This window comes from Oreochromis niloticus, linkage group LG20, assembly GCF_001858045.2.
Source record: "Oreochromis niloticus isolate F11D_XX linkage group LG20, O_niloticus_UMD_NMBU, whole genome shotgun sequence".
Lineage (NCBI taxonomy): Eukaryota > Metazoa > Chordata > Actinopteri > Cichliformes > Cichlidae > Oreochromis > Oreochromis niloticus.
Window position 1 is genome coordinate 30,314,614 of NC_031984.2, and position 13,347 is coordinate 30,327,960.

The following is a 13,347-nucleotide window of genomic DNA, read 5'->3' on the forward strand; positions in this document are numbered from 1 at the left end:
TGACTTTTCAGACTCCCGCTGTAGAGTAACCAGCAGGTTGACATTTTAGATTAAAATGTCTCCACAGCTATTAGGTGGGCCATGATATCCTCAAATCTCATTTCAAGAACTGCTTGGTAAATTATGAGCTTGAACATTGTGATTTCTATACGATTCTCAATATTTGGATTTTCTGTGATCTACTGAAATACATTTTTTTTATTTGCACTGCTGTTTGAATATGAATCAAGAATTTACATTAGATTAAGTTTTGTTTGTAACATCAGTCAGCTAATTAGTGAATTATTTGACACAGTAAATAACACTTCCTATTGTTCTGTCTCTGTACAGTGCAGCTTTGTGGTAACTTTGGGCAGTTTTGCATGTTCTGTATTTGTCATCTGTTACTATTTAGTTGTGACATCATCTGTCAAATGTCTTTTTGTATTAAATACTGTTCCTTGTTGAACTGGACTTCTCAGTTTAGCTGCGTTTAGTACAATCATATCATACACAGCTGAATCCAGTTTTTTTCATGTTTAAGGTTTTATTTACTGTCACTAATATAGAATTTATATTTTAATCTGAGCAAGCATATGACTATAACTTCTTTATGACAAGGAAAAGCAGCTTCTTTGTGGTTGTATTGAATTTTTTCACATTCAGCAGCCAATTACAAAGTTCCGGCAGCCAACTGGTCAACAGGAGGTTGGAGTCCAACAACTATAACATTAGGACAACTACAACACAGTTGCAGTTGCCTGAAGAAAGGCAACCAAATACTGTTTAGCTGACTGCAATCACTTTCAGATAGATTGACGAAGATTTGCAAATTATTGCTAATATTTTGTAGTCAATCTTAGATTCAGAAAGAACCCTTCAGAGTGATAGCAGATTGATCCATTTTAAATGTAGTCTGATCGCTTATGTGTGGAACAAAGTTGCTTTGAAGCTGGTTACTGATTGGTTGCAGATTGGGTCCCCATCTTGGAAATGACCATTTCATAGGCAATAAAATTGCAAGTTCATTGCTCAAGGCTATGGGAATTTTGGTCACGATCTTCAACCATTGTTTTTTCCTAGCTGACTGCAGCATTACAAAAAGACATGCTCCAGCTAATTAATTTGTTTGTTTCATGTTGGTCATTTTTATATATTTGTCCCTTTTTGCTTCATATTTCACATCCTAACTATTAAACACATTGGGATACCCAGTCTCATAATCTTTAGTAGAACACTATCATATATGCATTTTTCCTACATCTCTGAAAAACTGTACAGTGCAATAACTGCACATTACTCTACAACCCATTTGGTCATAAAAAGTCATTGGCTCTGTACAGTAACTGAGGTGATTTTAGATATTTTAGTCTATGTTTAGGGACATTTCTCTAACTTGTAGCAATTGAAATCAAGCTAGTCCAATCTATTGCGGTACTTCATCAACCAGCATTAAGAAATCTTGTGAATCGCAGCCCGCCTCATTCCATCTACAGTCACAATTCTCTCTGATTAGGACATGATAAGCTTGTCGAAGGATGCTAAATAAGATGCTTCTTGCTTCCACCATATATCTACTCATGAATGCACACAAGGCCATGCTGATTATAGCGAGGCGAGCAGTTACACGTATTGCATGACTGTGTGACTGAGTTGTCGCTAAAATATATAAAAAGCAGTAACATTAAAAGAAGTGCATAGCCATCATGACAGGGAAAAAAGAGTAGACAAGTGAAAGAACCTCTGATTGGACTTTTTAAAAAAAAATTTATTTATTCAGTTTTGCTTGTATCTTACATTGTAAAATACAATCATTTCCCATTTCTGGTTCAAATCACAGTTTGAAACACCTTTTGATGATGTGACAGCATATTTGATTTGCAAAGCCTTTTTTCCCCAGTGTCCCAAACTCAGCACAGGCGCTGCCAGCAAGCACACTGTGATCATCTGGACCAGCCTTGTGTAGAGGAGACAAGAGAAACAACAGCCTGTGCTGGATGTTCAATAAACCATCTGAAACGAACACACAAACAGAATCATCTAGCTTAGGAGATGGCATATTCATGACCCATTCTTAGATGTGTTTCGGCGTCAAGGCTCAGTGAACTGTGAACCTTAATGATCTTGTTTCAAAGTTTTCAACACACAGATGAATACTGTGAAGAACAGATGCTTTATTTGTGGAATATCTCTTGATATCAAGAAGAAGGGGTAAACACACAAGTTCTAAGAATTTTAAAAAATAAAAGGTATAAAAGTATAAGAATTAACAAAGGTCGTCATACTCCTAAATGCTCCCCTGTGACCTTTGTTTAGGCGTCCACAAATAGTTGAACCTCATTAAATAAAACGGTTAAACCCCAAAACTCCACTACTAACCAAAATGACTTTCCTGGGAATAAAAACAGTAACTGATAAAAATGTTTATTATTACACCCAGTTACCATTATTTGAAGAACAGTTTGCAGAAGTTACACACTGTGAAAACATTGGGGTTAGACACTCGCCATTGATGATCACTTAGACCTGACAGGGTAATTGTTGGAAAATCAGAGTTCAACTTTCAGTGCGTCTTTCCATTTTCAGGTGTAAATACCTGGAATAGTAAAGTGCATAGTGTAGGAGTGGTGAAGGAGTTCATTTACTCAATTTCCTGCATTTGAGAGAGTTTATATGCATTGATTTGCACCAGGTGGCAGCATGAACTGGAATATAATGCAGGGAAGCTGTCTCTGTAAGGCATCCTCAAATGCTTATATAAAAACAATTATTTTCTCATTTAATATAATTACTGCTAAATCAACACACATAAAATCACACTTTATTTGTCTACACTCTTTCGTGTTTGCGTCGGTCCAGAAAGACAGTTGAAAATGCTTTCTCACACCAGGCTGATTTTGTGTCTTTTTTTTGGAGAGCTTACCTGTTTAAATATGCATGTGCCACCTGTTCATGTCAAGAATCAATTCATTTGTTTTTATTTAAAAGCATCTGAATTTAAATGACTGGCAAAATCTCATATTCATGTCTGAAGGATTTGTTGCAGCAAGAGTCCTGACAGGGACTAGAAAGAGAGAGCAGATTTCTCCTGTTTTGGCTTCCCTTCATTGGCTTCCTGTTAAATCCAGAATTGAATTCAAAATCCTGCTCCTCACATACAAGGTCTTAAATAATCAGGCCCCATCTTATCTTAATGACCTCGTAGTACCATATCACCCTATTAGAGCACTTCACTCTTGCTCTGCAGGCCTACTTGCTGTCCCTAGAGTATTTAAAAGTAGAATGGGAGGCAGAGCCTTCAGTTTTCAGGCCCCTCTTCTGTGGAACCAACTTCCAGTTTGGATTCAGGAGACAGACACTATCTCTACTTTCAAGATTAGGCTTAAAACTTTCCTTTTTGCTAAAGCATATAGTTAGGGCTGGATCAGGTGACCCTGAATCCTCCCTTAGTTATCCTGCAATAGACGTAGGCTGCCGGGGATTCCCATGATGCATTGAGTTTTTCCTTTCCAGTCACCTTTCTCACTCACTATGTGTTAATAGACCTCTCTGCATCGAATCATACCTATTATTAATCTCTGTCTCTCTTCCACAGCATGTCTTTATCCTGTTTTCCTTCTCTCACCCCAACCGGTTGCAGCAGATGGCCCCGCCCCTCCCTGAGCCTGGTTCTGCCGGAGGTTTCTTCCTGTTAAAAGGGAGTTTTTCCTTCCCACTGTCGCCAAAGTGCTTGCTTATAGGGGGTCATAGGATTGTTGGGTTTTTCTCTGTATGTATTATTGTGCGATCTACTGTACAATATAAAGCGCCTTGAGGCGACTGTTGTTGTGATTTGGTGCTATATAAATAACATTGAATTGAATTGAATTGATTTTAAGGAGTAATGTTTTGCTACTGAGTCTGACCAAAAAAACACAAAGAAACAAAAAAACAGATCAGACTCTCTCTGCTTTTGTGTGGTGTTAATTTCAATTTAAGGTTATCACAAACGACTCAGTGGAGGTATAATAATAATATGATAATATTCATATTCATATTTTAAAAACACTTGTTGAATGAGAAAAAGACGCTTCCATCTCAGAAGCATTTACTAAGTCCAGAGGATTTTCTAAGTGTTTGAAATCTATACAACGTATGGGCTCATGTTACTTTATTTCTATCCATAGGTAGGCTCAGATTACAGTAGGGTAGTCATCCATTCCCATCTACACATTTTTCAAAATGACCGTAACAGCAGATGAGCATATTACAACACAGTGCCAAAAAATTGCCTGCATTTGATCCAAGTAATAAAAGATTTCTTTTATCTAAGTGAGGCTGCTGGTGCAAAGCTATTTTCAAACAATACTATTCAGTTTCTTCCTTCTGGGTGAAACTGAAAGTTCAAACTGTCTGACGTACAGGGATGCTGGTTTCAGCCGTGGCTCACCAGTCAGCCTGCCAGGCTATTTAACAATTCGAGTGAGTTTCTATTCTTCACAAATATGTATCCAAACCATGACACCAAGGGCCAAAACAGACCCATTAAACACACAATAATGAGGTCATCATGGTTTCTCAGTCAGTAATTGTTCTGTGATATTTATAGGATTGCACACAGTCTAACTCTTAATGGACATGACATCTTGTGTGGATGAGGGTGTCTTCTAAAATCAATAATCATTTCTTTCGTCTTGATTAAATGAAGATGGGACTCATCACATCACTTCACAAAAAGACTGTGCCATGTTTGGTTTAATTGTCGTGGAGCTGACTAACAATAACAGTCATCTTCAAATGGTCCTGCTTTCCACAGTTTAATTTCACTGGTTACAAATTTCACCCACAAGGCCGAAAAAAACAATGATTAAACTATGACTTGAGTTTAAAGCAGAGGGATAAAAACATCAGTCGGGTATGACGCATTTCCCTCCTGTTTAATGAGTTAAAGTCACTGTCGGCATCTCCAGTTCCACCCATGCAGTCAGGCACATGCTCAGGTTTCCTTTAGATTTCTGCTTTTTTATTAAGGAATTTCATCATAACTGATGTTACATCAACTGGTGTGAAATCTTCAGCATTTTGGGATAAACAGACCCTAAAGTTGTTGGTTGTCCATATATGAAAGAGGGAAAAAGTGATACACAATGAAAAACATTCTGTAACAGTAGCATTACGTTTATGTAATATTTGATAGAATGCTCCCATCTTGTGTTCAGTATGTGACATTGCAGTTCAAAGACATTCCTTCTATTACCATGGATTTTTAAAATAGTGTGGAAAAAAACTAAAACTAACTTCAGTTAGCATATTGGAAGTAAATTAAAGTGTTTCATATAAAAATAAATAAATCCGTGGAGTTAGTTATGAATCAGGAGAACATAAGAGACCAAATGTATTCATCTATTGTGTGTTGTCTACAGTTTAGGGGAATAAATGGGAGGATTTTCATCTTGAATTGCACATGCAGTACTGTAAAGTTTTAGGCAGGTGTGAAAAAATGCTGTAAACAAAGAATGCTTTCAGAAATATAAATGATTGTTTATTGGCCCTAAATGTATTCTGCAGCAGGACAACAACCCCAAACACACAGCCAAAGTCATTAAGAACTCTCTTCTGCGTAAAGAAGAACAAGAAGTACTGGAAGTGATGGTACGGCCCCCACAGAGCCCTGATATCAACATCATCGAGTGTGTCTGGGATTACATGAAGAGACAGAAGCATGTGAGCCTACATCCACAGAAGATCTGTGGTTAGTTCTCCAAGATGTTTGGAACAACCTGCCAGCCGAGTTCCTTCAAAACCTGTGTGCAAGTGTACCTAGAAGAAGTCAAAGGGTGGTCATATCAAATATTGATTTGATTTAGATTTCTCTTTCGTTCATTCACTGGATTTTCTTGACTGATGAAAATAAATGTTTAACCATTTTTAAAAGCATTATTGTTTACAGCATTTTTCTTACCTACCTAAACTTTTGCACAGCACTGTATATAATGATGAGAGAACAGATGTGTCTTTCAAAGGTTCACGGCCTGAGCACGGATATTTACATGGAAAATTTTGGTTAATCAAATTTTTAGTGGTATGTTGTTCACTTGTCTTCTTCTCTCCTCAGACGTGTGTGGAAAGTTGCTCTTGTTTACTAGTCATAGCCAGTGAGCCTTGTAAGGGGTGAGTGAAAACTATTTGCAGCTGAAGGTAAGAATTATAATGAATGAAGAAGATCGTTAACAAGAAGCGCTGGAGGAGTTGCAGGACTCATTAAGAGCTTGTAAGTGAGCGTGTTGAGGAGCCTCCCGTCATGCTTGGTCATGACTGAAGACAAGTTCAGTCCTTAGATTGGATACTAGTACTGAAATTCATGTGAATTTCAATACTAGTGCTCATATTTATGAATGTAATCATAAATATGAGCACTTTTCCACATCACTACAGGCTGTATGTACACAATTTAAAGCTTTAGTAAACCAATAAACTAAGTCCAGAATTAGTTTCATTTGTCATAACGTTGCTATCTTCTGAATGACTTAATAATTTAATTTGATAAGGATTTTGATGAACCATTCTGTATTTTATATATGTTAAAAAAATAAAATAAAAGTATCCCTCTTGTCCTGTGGGCGCTCTTTGTTCTTTCAGCTGCGGTCCTCTACCAGAGGCCTGGGAGCTTGAGGGTTCTGTGCAGTATCTTTGATGTTCTTAAGACTCTTCTGGACAGAGATCTCAGATTATGTTCCTGCTGGTCACTGCCCTCTTCTCTCTGCTGTCCTCCCTCACACTCAGCATGTTCCTGTACACTATGGCGTTCCATGTATGCCCTGTCTGCCAGCATCTTGCACCCTACCCTTATGTGCTGGATTGTCTGAGGGCAATCTTTGCACAGCCTGCACCTGTGCAGACTGTGCACAGCCGGTGCAGCCGGTGCTACATCCCATGCAGGAGTCTGTCCTTCCATGATGGTTCCTTTCCTTGCTCCTCTTCTTTCTAGGGTTTCCTTGCCTGAGGTCTTCACTTGGCACATGATCAGTAGTGGCCATCTTCCTAACTCATGGATGCTTGTTGTTTCATCCTGGATAGTGGTTCTGACCCTCACTAGTTCTCAGCCTCCAGTCTCAGCCAGTCTCTTCAGGTATGTTGTGGTTGCGGCTCCTCTAGTGGCCTCTTCATGGTTCGCATTTGCCTGTGGGATACCGAGGTACTCGTAGCTATCTTCCTTCTGGTAGTGCAGTCCCCTCAGTTCTGACTTTCCCTGTCTTTGTTACCATCCAACTACACTTCTCCAGTACGAATGACATTCTAATATCATTACTTTGGATCATAGTGGTATGGATCAATCCAAGATTTTAATGCACATGGCCCCTTCACATGGTAAAGTCATCCAATACCCTTAGCATGTTTCCACCGACATGCTTGACTGGTGTTATTTGGGTCATATTCACTATTTCTCTCCCTTTAAACACTCCCTTTGCCTACTGTCCTGTTTCAGCTGGGACATCCTGTATAATGAGCAAAATTGGTCTGTCCCTTATTCTACCTTAAATGTCATGTATATTGACCGTTACCTGCAATGTCACATACACTCCATATTTACACTATGCCCAGCTGGTTGTGCATTGTGCCTCTGGCACCCCAGAATCTCCCTTATTCGATAGTTAAAAGGTTGCCAACCCAACTATGGTCCCAACTGCCTTCAGTTCTTCAACAAGCTCCTCCTGTGTAGTTTAGGGCTGATCCACGATCTTTCTCATGATGATCCTGTGATTTTCTTTTTAAATTTACCCTGGTTTTGTTTTCACCATATTATCTTATTATATTTTCACCCCACATAATCTTATCTGAGTTTAATATAATATCATTATGTTCATGAAAATACATCATTTATTAGCATGTGGCTGAGATGCTAATTTGTGATATTTTGTTTCTTTCTACACATTTTCCCATCTTAATGGAGGAAGCCTTGCAAAGATCTGTAGCTCTCTTTTCAGTACGTGTCAGAAAACAAATGGAAGCTTTGTGGTGTCAAACAGCAGGTACAGCGACATCTGCTGGCTCCCACATCTTAGAGCAAGCCTGCAACAGTGGAATCAAAGTGTCAAGACTTTAAATTATATATATAATTTAAAGTCTTGACACTTTGTACTTCAGCAGGTACATCCATTTCAAATGCAAATGTCATCATAGTGCTGCCTTATACTTTAACTTCCTATTGGAGAAAAAGGGTAATTGGTTATGCTACACTGAATAAAAATAATTATCAAATAAATTGTATGAATAAACTGAAATGATTGGAGAATTGTATACATTACTTTTGTTTTGTTTTTTTATAGGTTGGCATTAGGAGAAAATTGTATAGTTATAACTATGTATAGTATTATATTTCATATATAATATATTTCATTCTTCTATGTGCTATTTCACTGACGTATGGTGGAGAGTGCCAGCAGAACCAGGCTCAGGATGTATAGGAGTTTATAGCTGTTGCTAACTTGTCAAACCCTAATAACCAATAGTAAGCCTGCTGACTGAGAGAAAGTAAGTTCTGTGTTAGGATGATATGGTACTATGGAGCCTGATTATTAAAGATTTTATATGCGAGAAGAATTTTATATTCAATTAAGGATTTGATGGGGTCGCAGTAAAGAGAAGCTAATATGGGAGAAATATGATCTCTCTCTCTGTTTCACCTGTCAGTATTCTCATCGCAGCACTTTGGATCAGAAGGAGGCTTTTCAAGGAGCTTTCAGAACAACCTGATAATAATGAATAACAATAGTCCAGGCTAGAATTAATAAATGTATGGATTAGCTTTTCAACATTGCTCTCAGACAGGATGTTTCTAATTTTAGTGATGTGGTGCAGCTTAAAGAAAGACATCCTGCATATTTATTTAATGTGCACGCTGAAGAATCTGTTCATCAAGGTAAAGGCCATTCAGAGCACGACAGACATCATGTTTCTAAGACCTTTAGGGTCTGAATTTAGGAGAAGAAAATTACAGGACATCCTGGTTTTTATGTGTTCAAGACACACCTGTAGTTTCGTTGATTTGTGCCATATGCATATTATGTCTTCTAATAACATTTCTTACAAGAAGCAAGTGTAGTTAAGTGCTTGTCCAGGTACAGAAATCTGTGGAACTGATACGATAATTCATATGTGTAGAAGTCCCTCTCATTGTATGAACGCTGTACTGACGGTTAGCAGTAACAAGCTGAGTACTGCCATGAAATGAACAAGATTTGGGCTCAAAAGCAGAAACCAAGAATAAATGTTCAACAGATGTTTTTACACACAGATGTTTCACAGGCAATAAACACTGAACTGCAACAAGAGAACTGTTTGAATGTCTTCTTTCTGGGCAAGCAGATGGACAGCTTTCCTTCTCACATCTCTTCCTCTTCTCAACTCTTTCTCAGCAGGTTTCCTTTTCTTGCAGACAGGTGTCTCTCTGCAGACCCGTGATGGCTGGAAGCATCTGTGCAGAACAGATTCAGGTTAGTCTAAAACAAAAACAGATTTTCCCACTAAGTGGGACCAAAAAAAAAAAAAAAAACACCGCGCGAGGAGCCAGATAACACCACCACAGTCGGTAAAACAATCTGGCAGCAACTGAGGGAACTATTTAGCCTTAGGTAGTGGGTGAGTAATCATCAGATTGCACACAGGTGAGTGATTATTGAACTGCTTCCAGGTACGCAGGCAGGAGAAGTGCACGAGCCGGGACAAGGCTCCGCTTCCAAAACGCACAAGCAGAATTATAAACACACACACACACACACACACACACACACACACATAGACAAAGGAAAGAAAGAGAACGGAGATCATGACAAGTCCACAATCAGAGGCCATAAAAATGAACATGAAGTGTGGGGGACCAGAATGAGATACAAATAACAGAATAGATTAGTTATAATAACAAACTTAACTTTTAAGATTTCATGTATTTAAACTTACTTGGCAGCGTTTTATGGAGTCGTCATGCTAGTGACTCTGTTACTTTCTTATTGTTGGACATATGTAGAAGGAAGAGAGGAGCTCGACTGTTTATAGATCTGCTGGCTAGTTTAAGAAAACGCAAAGAAATTAAACTCTTTCAGTTGAGTGAGGCGATAACAAGTAAGTAAAACATTTAGCTACAGACATTTTCTTACTTCCCTCAACTTTGTCATTTACTCAATAAATTAATGAATTAATTAAAAATGAAGCTCAAATTCCTGATTTTAGCTAATTTAATTAAATGTAAAATTTACATAAAATTTTGTTACATGAGTGCCATGTGAAATGTTACATTTAATGGAATCTGGTCAAATGTAATTTACATTCAGTTTATAGCAAGCACATTTAGCACAATTATTTGAATAAATGAAAATTTGATTTCATATATTTAAACTGCATTTTACTCAGAATTATTGCTTCATGTTTATTGAAGATGAAGAATCACATTTTGAGAGGACCTAATAGGTTTGGGACAGTTTAGTATAGTGCATGATTTTTCTTTTTCTTTTTTTTTAATTTACTGAGAATAACAATCAAAAATGTGCTAGCAGTCTCGAGGATACTGACTTAACTGACATGCATTTCGACTTACTTTCACACTGCCCACTTGCAATTCACTATAGTTGCAACAGATGGCACCCTAATACAATATCATGTGCACACTGATGGCGTACTGCACAATGACATGGAGGCACGGATGAAAGATTTGTGTGTTTAAGATATCTTTGGTGAGGTCTAAAAAACATGTGTTATGCATAGTTATAATGAAATTGTTATAAGACATAGCAAAAACACAGATAAAGATAGAAGCTGGTCTTCTTCTTCCACAGTGGTGTTTTACTGCTGTGTGTGGCCGACATAGACGCAACGCAGCCTTACAAAGATTTAGACACAAAATTCACAAACCCTCTGCTGCCCTCCATGAAAACTCCTCTCATTCCTCAAGAGGCATCCCCTAGCTGTGTACAAGTCTCTTTCCTTCCACTCACATGTCCTCACTTCAGTAATTACACTGCACCTTTTGCACTCACTCTACCAGTGTTAGCACACAAGTACACATGCTAGTGGTGCGCGCACACACACACACACACACAGACACACACACACACACACACACACACACACACACACACACACAGCTTGTCAACTCCCCACTGCTGCTAACAGATGACAGGAGGCCTCAGGATGAAGAAAGACAGTCAGTGCTGTGCTGTGGAAGCACAGGGCAAAAATACATGTTTGTTTAGACAGCATCCAGATGTGCTATGTGTGTTCTGAGCATACGGTGCAGCCAGAAGATGTTGAAAGGAAGAATGAACCGGTTGCACTGTAATCCAGTTGCTATGAAAATTATTAGGCATGCCTAAACAGGAAGCAGTGCCCTTTTGTTTCTCCAGGTTTCTCTCTGTGGGTTTATTTTATAATGCTATGCTAATTCAAATGCAACTTCCTTGAAGGCTTTATTCTGGCCTTAACACCAGTCACTGTATGCAACATTCTTTGTCTGCTCCCTCCTCTAAAGCATGATCTCACAGACCTCTGTCTTGGCCTAGTTTTACATGAATGTGAAAGCTTGAGGGCAGATGCGTTTCTCCCCCGAGTGAGTAACGGAGCTTTTTATGGACAGAGAATGAAGGCTTCAATAGTTAAGGCAACATCTGGCTCTGGAGAAGCCGGATGCCTGAATAAAGAAAATGCAACAAATGACTGTTAATGTGGGTGATTCTGTTATGCAGGAGCAATATTGTGCTTTCTTATGTGGAGATATATGGCTGTGGTAATTTGTTACGTAGCTTAAAATGATCACTGCATGTGCGATTAGAGGAAGAGATTTATTTACTTTGCCAGATGTTTTATGGTAGTCTGGTGCATTCGCAGACATTTCATCACCATATTGATGAAATGCCATAATTTTTTTAAAAATGTATAGTTCCCTAAAGATAAAATAGATTTCTTTCAGAGACACTAATCAAACTTTGCTTCAGTTCTTACTGAAATAGTTCATTATGTGGCTTTTATCAGTTGTTGTGAAGCAGCAACTCCTGGCTCTGAAAAACGCAGCAGTTTCCTGGAGTCGCCACTTGAGGCTGGCTCCCAAAGCGAGTCAGTCCCCATAGGCTCCCTGCTAAAATGCCCAAGTTAACAGTATTAAAATCATGTTTTTTTAAATCCTGTTTTTTTTCCATTACCCCATTTGCATACTGCTGAGTAGTAGTAGTCGCTGATGGCTTCCTATGTGGTTCAAACACTTCAAGACGTTTATTCTACAGTTCTGTAGAATCAATATTTTATCGATCAGTTATTTAGCAATAATTAGCACATATTTTCACCTGTGTGTTATATCCTTACCATTTACAGATGCTAACTGACTGTGCTTAGTATTCCAACCTTTCCAACACTTCTGCCTCAAAAAAAAATTAAATAAATCAACATCACAGTTTTTGGTGGCTGCTTAAAGGCTAATGCTGAAGTTTTAAAAAATCAAACAGTCCAGAAACTAGTGGTTGACAGCAAGGTTGTTGTGTCCATCTTTTAGATACAGTTTATAGTTGTTCTCATTCCTATGTATGTGTCACTACTTGGCCTTACCAATTGTCTGATAACATTCAAACGGGTTAAAATGCTAGAGTTCACATTTCTAGCTGGTTAGTCAGATAGAACAGACCAAAAAACAGCAGATTAATAGACAAAAACTATCAAAACAATGAATAATAAAGCCAACAAACAAACATCAATCTACTACAAGCTTTTCAAATATGCTTAGCTACTATTGCCATGTATGCCTTTGAGAGATGTGAGTCATCTCTGGTTCTTATATAGCTTTTCTTTTTAAACAGCATGTCTCTTTCACCCAAACACTTTTTGTTCTACGTTTAACTGATTTCTATCTAACATTCACCCACAGTCACGTGAAAGCATCGGCAGTAACTAAGGGTTCAGTATCTTGCGCAAGGATACTTGGACACTGAGACCCTGGCAGTAGGCTAAGGGGTCGAACCAACAACCTCCACGTTAGTAGGTGACCTGCTCTACCTCCTGAAACACCCCAAGAGCACAAAAACAGAAAAAAAAAAATGCTATGTAACATGAACAAATTTCATATTTAGATTTTGCAAATTAGCCCGATCATGATAGAACTGGAATGGTTTGAATCCGTGGTTGACACCACCCACCATCGCGGTGGTCACTGTGGGTCCAAACGTGAGAGAATATTTGTTGGTGTGATTTCAAATTTAAGGTGAAGAAAGGCTGAGACACGCTCTGATGCAAATCCGTCCCCCACGCCTCTCCACCCCTTATGCTGCTGCTGCTGCTGCTGCGCCCGCTTACGTGAACGCGCTCCATCGCTGTCATCAGTACAACATCAGCATCTTCCGGGGGGCGCGCAGA